General features: G+C 33.8%; 1 protein-coding gene across 1 annotated transcript in view; it reads right to left on the reverse strand.

The window, feature by feature from the left end:
• LOC106129368 (voltage-dependent calcium channel type A subunit alpha-1) overlaps positions 1–12,909 on the reverse strand; it is a 139,797-nt gene that overhangs the window by 114,643 nt on the left and 12,245 nt on the right. Inside the window, exon 2 of the mRNA XM_060954728.1 lies at positions 6,737–6,905. The gene's annotated coding sequence lies outside the window, so the exon portion shown is untranslated. The remainder of the gene's footprint in view (positions 1–6,736; positions 6,906–12,909) is intronic.

Here is a 12,909-nt window from a genome sequence, read left to right on the forward strand (position 1 = left end):
TTAACATTGGGACCTCCTTAATGAGTTAACAGTCATCCTATATATATCTTGACAATTATATAAGATCGTCGGCGATGGCAGAGTTGTTAAGATTAGGTTACCTTAACAGTATCAAATCACATACTTATATCAAGGATTCTTGTCTGAGTCACACTATTTCGTTCTGGACTAGTGGACGCGTGAATTAAAAATTCCCGTTAATTCCTGTTCACGCGGTTCTCTGTACCCATGGTTCGGGTTGTGGGCTTTTGTCAGTCATTCATTCAGAAACAGAAGAATTCTATGTACGTATATAGATTTAAGTAGTTAGTGTTCATATGCGATGCGTTCTAAAATTGAAACTGTGGATACCCAAGATTGGATGAGAAAGAGAGAGAAATCTTAACTGACGGCCCCAAAGCATAGGAGGATGGGAATACCTTAAAATTAATGACACTTTTTGAATGCTTGCCTTATAATGCTTTAACGGGATGAAAAAACAACATAGGGAATTCTGCAAAGTTAAGGGAGTTAGGGAAATAAACTGTTTTATATATTGCCGGCACTTGTAAGAAATTACCACATATATATGTCGTAAAAGAGATAAACGACGGGAACTTGGAAAGAAAATGATCCACTCGTATGGGTTTTAGTATCTAATCGTTTAGTGATTTCTATCTATATAGGGAATAGAAATCTGAATAATTGTATTATTTCCATTATTTTTATGAAGTATTAAAATGCATTTGACTGCCTGATTGCAAGACGTGATGTTATGGGTGTTGATAAGGTCTTTCTATTTGCTTTTGTCTTGACTGTGGTATTCACATTCACATATCAAACATATGGATCTAAAGCTATTGAAATGGATCCGAAGTCGATTACTTACTGTCGGATAGACCAGTAATCTCCGCTTGTTGACAGGTTTATGGACCAGGCACTTAGAACACAACACCATCCAGGATTTGTAGAAGAGTAGCTTAAAAATTTGAAGATTCTTTTGATTTATAAGTCAGATTTATTTCTACTTCAAAGACACTGACTTAATACCACTAATTACAAAATGCGTAATGACACTTAATAATAAGTAAGGTTACTTGCTTCTTAAGAAATCATTTGGTAATTCAATGATCAACACAAACATCAGATTGTGATACTGACAAATATTGTCTAAATTTTTAATTATACCTTTTGATTTATACAAGAAATAAAATTTAAAAAAAGAAATGATAAATAATATATTGTTTGCAACCTCTTTTAATCTGCCTAATTGTCTGTCAAAGCCCATTCTTTCGTCTGTACTTTTAACTTTTATCACCATGTAACTTATAGAATGCAATAATAAACGGTCGGGAATTCAGTAAGTACATAACGAGATTGTCTTCGAAGTTCGATCCTCTCTGATCGCCCTAATATGTATCGGGAAACCGTATTCTGGATTCCTAGAAGCTTTCAATCAATTCAAAGACTACGAAGCTATTCAGTGATGGAAGCTCTAACTGTATACTAGACGATCGATGATTGTGATTCTAAGATAGCAAGTTATCAATAACATTGTCAATATTTATTTATTTAAGCTTTTTGCACGTAAAAAAAGTCCAGAGTGGGGTAGACTTAATACAATATGGCATTTCTTGTCAATCGAACGTCTTTTCGTCGAATTTATCAAATTTTTGAAAAACTTTGAGAATGTCTATATTTTTCTACAATCAGCTTTTCAGTCACTATACTTTAAATATTCGTACAAATAACCCCAATAATAATATGTAAACAGGCATTATTTATACTACTAGGTACTTATAAATATTCTTTAAGTCGAAGGACTATTTTTAAATCTCATTATATATCTACTTCTTTTACTTGTTACTATATATGTCGCTATATCTACTCTTAAGGAGGTCTGTAAGGAATGTTTTCAAAGAAACATTTTTGTATTCACAGTTTTCAGTGCATTTATCCAAATCAGAGCTAATCAAAATTTCTGCCGTTTTACGGAACAGCAGTCGTCAATACGCATAACTTTCATAAAAGTACAGTTGAATGTAGATTGCGCGATATTTCAACATGTCAACTTTTTACTCCTATTTCGTTGAGGTTGGTATACGGGCTTTCAGCAATTCTATCGTTTCATTCAAATTGGGTTAGTATTCTGACCTAATACCAGTGAAAAGGAAATGAAAATTGATGTAGTTACATAATACTGATCCGATACAAATAAGCTGAAGTAGCAAAAAAAAGACAGATTGGGACAAGAAGATTCTAGAATAGCGACCACATACCGGCAAGTGCAAAGTAAAAAGCATTTCCCTCAAGGGTCATTCGCACCGATGTGGGCCGCGGCGCCAAATTTCAAAAACATAAAAAGAAACATATTTCCACTGCGCTAAGAAGAGTCTCAAGACAACGCACGTTACAGCAGAAAATCTACTTGCTCCATCCTCTTCGGTCTCCAATTTTCAAAATACATCGGTATACATCCAGGAATCTGACAATTGACTACTCTACTAGTGTATACATTCTCTAAATAAGTCACTAGAGCCGAATGTGAAATCAGCGGCTCGTATGAAGGGCCGTAAAACCGCATACGCGCGGTCCCACTTTGTCAAACTATGTATGACTCCAGCATGGGTTTTATCCGCAACGGCTTTTGAGTCTATGTTACTTCATTTTAAAATAAAAATTTTCTTCTGAATATGTTAAATGAAATTAAAAAAGCACCAGCGATATTTACTTATTACACCCCTTCAATAACTCTCGAGTATTAAATCTCTCAAAAAAAATATTTTGAGGCATATGTTATCGATCAAATTTAACCCCAAGCTGAGAAATTATATCGGGAGCCTTTTCTATTTTAAGAGGCATAAATTTAGCGATATCGTTAACACACAATATAATAATAATCCATGCATTATTATTTAATACGACAAAGGCATACCATACAATTTAATCTATCCAACATTTGTGGTGTTTTCGATTCACCGACACATAAAGCGAACCTGTTCCTGTAATCCAAAAGCCAATCAGCTCACACGAAAGCCACATGACTGATTTGACAAGCCTAACGTTGTAGTATACATTACCGAATGTGCAGAAATACTATTGCATACAGCTTATAGAATTTAAATGTGGAACTCGGAGGAATCGTCGAGCGTGTGAAAAGAGAGTGATGAAAGTCGGGAAAGCGAGAAAGTCTGTAAAAATCGTAGCAAGTTTAAAAGTCTCACGGAAACGAAACAGAATGGAAACGGCTATTCTGCGCCAAAATAATGATTATTGGATTCGTCATTAACTTTCAGGCGGCTCTTATAGAAATACTTTTAGAAGCCCTTAGGCGCTTCTTGTTACTCTGGGAAGGTACCATAAGTGGGGATTATTTTATCAAAGTACTTAACTGTACTAACCGTTACTAAAAAAAAAAGTTCTTTCATATCCACAATGGAAATGGAAGAAGAGGAAATAACTTTAAAGCTATAGTGCAAATTATTTGTAATATTATTAATTTGATTTAACAGCACTAAATGCACTGCACCTTGCGGGTTGTTCCTGTGTTGGAGCTTTTGTCTAATGACATGTTTTACTTGTTTTAGAAAAAAATATTAAATACTGATGGTTATATCCATAACCATCAGTATTTAATATTTTTTTCTCTATAACGTCTACCTTCACGGTAATGATAAAATATACTTATTATTACTTAGTACAAAAATAAAATTTAAAAAGTATTTATTTTTTCACATGCCTGTTGCACCATAAGCTTCAAAGCTGGAGGTCCATTGTTACTAATTCATAATCAATGAAATGACAAAATCGACTATATAATTGTAGATTTTCAGTTCAATGAACTATAAATAAACAGGCAAGTTTACATAAAAGAAAAAAATGTCCTCGCAAATAAAATATTCTTATAATAATACAATTGGCAGCGTATTACCAAAACATTCACGTCTTACAAGTTTTCTGGAGCGAACGCACGTCCTCGCGAATTTCTTCCCATCCCAGTCAGATTCCCTGTCAAAATAATTTACTACGAATTGGGTTTCAAAATGCTGACATAAATTAAAAGGAACATGTATTATCGTATAAACTATTTTATTTCTAGTATACTAGCCAGCGGGAAACGCGGCTATATGTAAGCAAAATTTCATAAAGATCAGTTCAGTAGCTTAGCTGTGAAGAAGTAATTAACAATCTAAATGTCGTATTTAAAATATATTTTAGTTGCCTGGAGGAGATTGCATAATGTGATAAGACCGCATTTTGTACATCACCTGATAAGTTAAGGATAAGTTATTTTGGGTATAATTTATGTGCAATGGAACCTACATGCCAAATTTCAAATCTTAGACCCAGCTGTTTAGAATGTGCGTTAATGTGTCAATCAATCAGTTGTCAATAACCACATTTATTTATACGTTTAAGAAAATTTAAGAATATTTTTATATATTTACCAAAATATTCACATATCACATGAGTTTTTTTCTGAAGCTGACGGGAAATTGGTCCCGTCCCTGTCAGATTTCCTTTCAAAATTACTACGAATCGGATTTGAAAATGCTGACTAAAGTTAAAGGGAAAATATATTAAAATACGCAGTGTATGGAGATTGCTCCCGTAATCATCTTCGAGGCGTGTGTGAGCCGCTTGTACATGGAAATTGTTTCTTATCGCGACCATTTTGAATTTAAACGCTAACGTGGCGGCTTTAGGTATTAAATTTTAAATGGTACTCGTATTTTATTTTAGAAGTGCTTTTTTTGTATATATTTAATTATAATATTTAATTTACTTATAGAATATACATACATATATTTAATTTACTTATAGGTTAAAAAAATCACTGAATCTTAATTTACAGATTCTTGTATCCGCCTACCCCATAAGGAATAAAGCCGTGATTATGTACGCATATTTAGAAAAAAGATACGCCATATAACTAACGTATCTACGCCTGGATCAGCAGACTGAGCTAATATTTCACAGGAAGGACTATATAATACTATTTGTACCACTTATGGTCGCAATTATAAGCATTCTTACAAAGAGAATAATTTTATGTGTATTGGACCTTATATTAAACCGCAATCTTAAGATACGCCTACGACACTACTACGAACAGTGGCTACGAAAGTCGAGTGCTACGACTCTCGTAGCGAGTACAAAAGAAAAGCTAGGCTTAGGTTTTTTGTAAGATTATGAATATTTATAATTTTATAATAATATATATTTAAAAGAGTGACGGCCACTCTTATTATGGTATAGAATAATTTAAAGTGTATTTAAACGCAATCTAAAGATACGCCTACGACGCTCCTACGATCAGTAGCTACGAAAGTTGAGCGCTACGACTCTCGTAGCAACAACAATAAATTAGTTAGGCTAAGTCCAAGGCTCTTTATTATAACATTATTTGTTTAAAGTAAGGGATGGCCACTCTTATAATCGCAGAGAATAATTTCAAGTATTTGAACGCAATCTAAAGATACACCTACGATGATACTTTTGCGACCTATAAAAATCCATACATATCCATGTAATAAAATCGTAACTGACCGTCATCTGTTCTTTAAAGATATTGGCAAAAAAATCGATGAATGGGATCTTGATTAGACCAACGGAAGCCAAAAATGTATTTTATTTTTATTCCTGTCTGTATGTTTGTACTGGCATCAGGCGAAAACTTTTGCTCCAATTTTAATGCCATTAACTCAGATGTGTATGACTTGGTCCGACTTAAAATCGGGTATACAAAAAATTATACCTCCACCCCTCCAAGGGTACAATACAAGGGGTCAGCTTTTTACTTAGTCACACAGATAGAAAGTTATTTTCATTTATCTGAGAAAAAAGTCGCGAGCAACAGCTAGTATTAGAATAAGAACTTTCATTCACTGATATTTTTACTTCACTACCATCTTAAAAGCTTAAAAAATTAGACAATACTCGTACATCTTAAAGCAGTGTCAACCTTATCGATTTTTTGCGTTGAAAACCAGATAATTATGAATATTCATTGTGTTTTCTATTTATCCTGATTCGCGTCAGACATAAAATAAATTGGTTTCGGATAAAGAATATTGAACGTCTTTTAAGTTTATATAAAGCCGGTAGTTGTTTTATATAAAAGCGTTTCTCACTGTGCCTTCCAATTTAAAACATTTTGACGACCAGTCACCTCGTTTATCTGGAATCAGCATAAGTTTTTGTGTCCAGCGACCTCAATTTTTTTAAGCAATGAAGGGAGAGACCAATAAAATTTTGTATAGTGTTTATTGTAAATTCGACATTAAATCAGTATTGGACAAAATACTTATTGTATTGCACAATTGGTGAACTCAATATTAAAAGTACTTTCGTCAGATAGTTGGTAATCGAAGCAGACTGACCTGTCAGAGTCGTCAACTCCTGCGGCCGCCGCCGTCCACTGCGCTCCCGTGTGACACTTCCACAACCCACTCACACACTACACATTTCCAACACTCCACATTGACGTATTAAGTGTATCATTTGCTAGTTATTTTGCCTTTCAGTTACCTCAAACATCTCAAGTTAGCATGAATTCTTAGATGTCCAGCAACTCCGAAGTTTTGAAACAAACCGTTTAGTATGCAAGCCATCGTAAGTTATATCGGGAAAGACCTTTAAATTTTTGTGTAGTGTTCAGTGTTAATTCGACATAAAATTAACTAGTATGATTAAAATATTGCACAAAATACTTAATGTATTGCACATTCGGTGAAGGTGAGAGAAGCAGACTGACCTGTCTCGCGAGTGGTCGAGCGGCGTGAGGCGCGGCGGGCCACAGTCGTCAACTCCTCGCCATGGCTGCGGCCGCCGCCGTCCACTGCGCTCCCGTGTGACACTTCCACAACTCACTCACACACTACACATTTCCAACACTCCACATTGATATTTTTACACCACTTCACCTGAAACAAAAAAGAAGGTTGAAATGCATGCGGCTGGCAGTTTTTGGAATCCGTTTGGTAAATTTACGAGAAATTCCTATTAGTAGCTTTGCTTTTACTGCTTTTAGTGAAATATAAAATAATTATTATTGAAATAAAAATGCTCTGTAATTATATATTCTGGAGGGAAACTGAAATAAAATTGAAACGACATTTGGACTATTTCGTTTCAAAAATGGATCATGGTTGTTATTCTACTGTATATACTCGTGCAGCCTCCTACATTGCCCATCAGTTTCAGTGTTTGGTAACCGACCATGATAACCTCAATTATGAGAGCTGAGGACACGTGCTCATTAACTGATTACACTTCAATTATGTATATATGTATATAATGTATGTTACAGCTATATTATTCTGCGAATAGCTATGTCGAGCTCAAAATCAACTATTGAATTCTGAATCCGATCATTGTCTACTTAGTTATTAAACGATCTATAAAAACATCAGTAATAAAACACAAAAATCGGTATCCGTCAAAATGGCATGTGTTAGTTGACAAAATCAAAAGGTATATTTTTATAGGTACATTTTCTGTACATATATAATAAATAAAATAAATATATACGCGAGAAATTACTAAAATTGAGTTTGCCTCGAAGTAAGTTTGAAAATTTTATAATAAATACTCATAAAGATAAACATCCAAGACCCAGACCAATCAGAGAAAGTTTGTTTCTCATCATGCCCTGACCGGGATTCAAACCCGGGACCTCCGGTGTCGCAGACAAGCTTATTACCGCTGCGCCAAAGAGGCCGTCAGTACGCCACAATTCAAATGTACATTTTTGTTTTGCAACAATAATTATAAACAAAAATTATAACTCTTGATACATTTTATATATCCTATATCGATTTAAAAAAAAAAAACAAATAATAAACTGGGTTCACATCCTTACATTATAATCAATCTAAGTAAAATGAGTCAGGCATCACTGCTACTTAACTGCACGCAAATTTGAACCCTATTCTTCTTATTTAAGGGCCAAGTTATCAGGTTGTTTTACTGTTTTTGGCTTAACGTAAAGGTAATAAACCGTAAACATAAACGTAGATAAATAATGGCCAATAAACATCTGTTTTGGGTGAACGAGTAACTCACATATGACAGTCATAAATTGAATATTAAAATACTTACAACACAAAATGTGAGTGCAACAGAAATACGAACATCATAATTTTATTACTATAGGTATAATTCGAAAGCTTGTATACATGAAGATACACATATATATACATCTATCGTTGTTATACAAAAGCGAAGTCTCACGCGGCGCTAGCACTGAGTAATATATTCTAGATCTTAGGTCCTGATCATGTCTTTATGGAAATTAGTCTCTTCTGATGAGCGTGAGCCTTGAAACATTATCACAACTTGACTGAAAAAAATCATTAACATACGTGTGTACATATATTTATATAATACTTTATCGTTCACGAGGTAGACAGAGCCAACAATCTCGAAAAGACTGAATTTCGTTCAGCCATTCCTTAATAATGGAATTGAGATTTATACAATGACTGACTGCTAGCCCATCGTCTAAATGAAGAATGCCAAGTTTATATAACTCTTTCTTTGATTGACAGATACAATCCTCACGGGAAGAGAAACAGCTGAAAAAATTTAATGAAAAGGCTAGAATATTGAAGATCTACGAACCCCGGATTAAAATTTATTTTTATTTAAAACGAGAGCTCTATATAACATTCGTAAAATAAATAATTTCTGCATTCTACGTATTTTATCTCGCCTGTTGAACTGGCCGCGCCAATCGATACGATATTCGTTTGAAGTGTACTTGTACATTGTACGTCGCGTATTTCTGATTTCATTTCTCTATTATATCTGATGGAGTATCATTCACATCAGTTCTGCACGCCCAAATTAAATATATAAAGCTACATAACTACATATTTACACACATATTACTCTTATCTTTAATGATGAAATTGAGATAATAAGTATAAGGCATATTGCCTAATGAGGAATCCAAAGTTTGTCGTTTCTTTACTTGACTTTTGCCATCTACGCGAAAAGAGAAACAGTATGAACAAAAGGTATGAAAGAAGATAATAAATTCTGCCCTTTGGCCTAACAGGGACCAGTAAACTTTGGCACTCTGATATAGATAAGCCATATCACGTTCACTATACATCGTGTATTTTAACCTGGGTTTATTAATGTAGTGTTGCGTCAACCAGATTGTCCAGACTACTCTAGATAACGTAGATATAAAGTCAGACGTGAACATAATAGATTTTTTTATATAAACTTCGTTAAGAGGTTACTTTATAACTAGGCCTGGAGTCTCAAAAAATAGCCTCAAGCTTCAAACTACTAAGTGCGTAGGTAGTTTGTAATTTTTTGACAAATACTGTATTGTCCCGTATAAAAAAGCCCTTAAATTTTTATATGAACAGAACTGAGTGTATAACGTTATGTTTACTAATAAGATAAACAAAACATGTATGTGGTCATGAGTCATTCGCTTAGGATTTTTTGAAATTCCCACGAAAGCTAATTTTACAGGATTAAAGGTCTTCCATGTTATGAAACAGAACTACTTTAAGAAAAACGAATATATTTATTATCATTAAGTATTATCTATTATTATCATTGAGTAAACTACAGCCCAATCTGTTCGATACTTGTATTTATAACATTTTTAATTTATTGAAAGTTAACTCACTTTCTTATACGAAACTTAACTAATGAATTGCGCTATATTCTTTATTATTTCGTAACCTTTATTACTTCGGAATCCCTCTTTTGTCTCGCTTTAAATATCAACTATTTTTGAGGTATTTCATACATGCATACGTATAATCACGTCTATATCCCTTGCGAGGTAGACAGAGTCAACAGTCTTGAAAAGACTGATAGGCCACGTTCAGGTATTTGGCTTTAAGAAAGAATAGAAATTCAAATAGTGACAGGTTGCTAGCCCATCGAAGAAAAGAATAAAAGAATCCTAAGTTTATAAGCCTGCCCCTTAGTCGCCTTTTACGACATCCATGGGAAAGAGATGGAGTGATCCTATTCTTTTTTCTATTGGTGCCGGGAACCACACGGCACAAGGTATTTGAGGTATTTTGTTGGAAACAAAAACACAAATCTTTTCTATTATTTGTTTAGTTTCATTATATATTTTTTCTTATTTATAATTTTAAATACGTATTGTTTAACTAATAATATTTCCGCAATAATATTGCTTACAATAAAGTGAGAACCTAATCTTTAATGCTTTTTGTTTTTCAATGAAGTTTTAAAACAGAATGAAATAAAATACATATATATTTGACGCATACAATTTTTTATACCTATTCTGACCATTTCTTAGATACCTACATAAATCCGTAAAATTACATTATAATTTTGCGACCAAAAGAGATTCCAGTCAGGCCTATGCATGTGTGACAAAGTTACAATACCTTTCTATTTCCATTACACGCATATCACATGAGCAAAACTTGTAATTCTGTCAACTCAAACCGAGTATAATTTGATAATGCTCGCAGTTCAGCCTGCTACACCCGGGCAGGGCTGAGTGTGAAGTTTGTTACAATTATATTATTAATCATGAATATGCAAGCATCGCGGGCAAATATGGCTCACCTAATTTGTATTTGATATTTTACCGAATATGGTTTGAACGTATGTTTTGATAGAACCCGTTAGCGTTGTGATGTTTGGAATGAGGGATAGCTGTAAATTTGGTTGCCTACTACTTATTTACTACATACATACATACATATTTACTCGAAGGGTGATTCCGTAATAAGGGAGTCCGGAGCCTAATAACTGTTGTGTAATGAACTATAGAGAAAGCCAATTAATTTAAAATAATTCGAAAGCGTTTTGTTATTAAAATAAAAGATAACTGTTTTGGTTGCAATTACTAAAAGATTCTATAATAAGGTTTGGAGCGCATCAGTGATGTATAATGGTTACCTCCCTTTAACCAGATCGTCACTATAAATAAAAGCTCAATTCACAGGTTTTAATCCTACCATAGCCATGTATCAATTTAGTTCTCCTGCAAAGGATGCAGAGGTAAGACGGGAGTCGTTTCGTATAATAAACTAACTCACCCAACCTCAGACTTCTCTCCAAGGATGGTGATGATGCAATCGAAAATAAGCATTTAATACTTATCAAATAACTAAAATAACTTATTTCACTTACAACTTACTTAAAGTTCACTTTGACCATTATTACCATTATCAAAAAAATCTTAACTTTCAACTCGAGTACAAAGTTACGGGTTTTAACACGAATTACCGAAGACATGGTTTCTCCATTTATTTAGTAGGCGTACGCCGTAAATATCCAAACGTGAAGCATTAATATTAAACCGTCCGAAAACAAGAAGGCGCGGGAGTAACAGGTGGCGGGCTGATGAACCCGATGTGCGTGTGTTTGTTTAGGTGCCTGTCTCTCTTTGATGAAAAGAAAACAATATTATACTAATATTGCTTATAACTTGGTATACTAACTGTTTCCTGAAAGCTGCAGATTCAAACGCGTACTCTACATAGGAAAGTAAACAAGATGTACCTAACGAAAACCCACTCGAATCTGGTAAGGTCATAGTGGGAAGCTCATGTAGGTTTTATTTGTAGGTAGAGAGAGGAATAAGTACCTAATATAAATTTTTGATAAAAATAAAACTTTTTTACCGAACCTGTGTTATTGTAAATAAATGTATACAACCCACAATGTACACAAACATTTTATTTTTCATTTATAGTCAACATCTTCTTCTTAAATTTAAGAGAGCTTACTCTTATCGGTGGAGTAAAGTGGAGCGTCACCATCAAAGCACCTGTATTTTAACCAAGTTATTTTAGCTACATTGCTACATTAAGATATATATTTTTAATCAAAGTAAACTTGAACTAAGATTTGTAGGCGTGTACTAAACAACTTGAATTCTTATAAAATATCCCAGTGATTCATAGAAAAATCAAAGCAAAAACGGATTTTGTAGCAAAATTCTGAACTGATGCGGTTGATACTTTACTCCTGACCTAATGAGAGGATGCTAATGATCAGTTCATGCATTCGTCCTGTTTATTTATCCTGTGAGAAAGTATTTTATCACAAATTTACATCAATAGTCAACTGACTGAAAAACAAACTTGGAGCAAATAAAGCAGCATGCAAATGCTAGGTTTATTATAAATTGTGAATTTTATGAAAGTACTATTCATAACGGATTACATAATTAAATATCTTTTAAATTCTTTTGTTATTTAAAGTAAGTACTTAGTCAAATTGCCGACGGCAAATTATAAGGGTCAGCCGTAAGCGGTGATAGGTATGATGTTTTTACTGAAATAGAGGTTTCTATCAACCCTAGTGGATGAACTCATCAATTCGAGAAAATATGTAACTTTTTTAAATTAAATTTCCGTATAATTTATATTGAAACTTTGTATTCATTATTTAAATAAATAGGTACCTACATTCATTTTTTAAGTCATAACTAGCAAACAGATTCTTTATTCATACACTTAATACCTTGTTTCGATTTATAAACTAGGAAATTAAAATATTAATAATTCAAACACTTACATTAGTCACAAACCTCCAGAGAAATCCGAATAAAAAATTCACATCACAAAAAACCTAATACTGGCCACTACCAATACACAATGTGTTCAAATTTAAAAATTGGAATTAGCGTTCCATTATGAAATGTCCCGCCGCCGCAAATAGGCTATACGCGCTCTTGGCAACCTCACGTCAACAGGTCGCGTCCCACACTGAGGTACCTCGCCCGACCCGGCTCTCCCAATCGTGCTCGCGCCAAAAATAATACCTCAGAAGGACATTGGGGGTTTCCAATGGCCCTGTTGCTATTGGAAAATGACTTTCTATTGTTGAATCTCTATTTTGACAGAAATGTTAATAATATCGTGGCTTTAGATTGAAAATGATAAATCACACGGCGGAAAATCA

The sequence above is a fragment of the Amyelois transitella genome, chromosome 4, assembly GCF_032362555.1.
Source record: "Amyelois transitella isolate CPQ chromosome 4, ilAmyTran1.1, whole genome shotgun sequence".
Lineage (NCBI taxonomy): Eukaryota > Metazoa > Arthropoda > Insecta > Lepidoptera > Pyralidae > Amyelois > Amyelois transitella.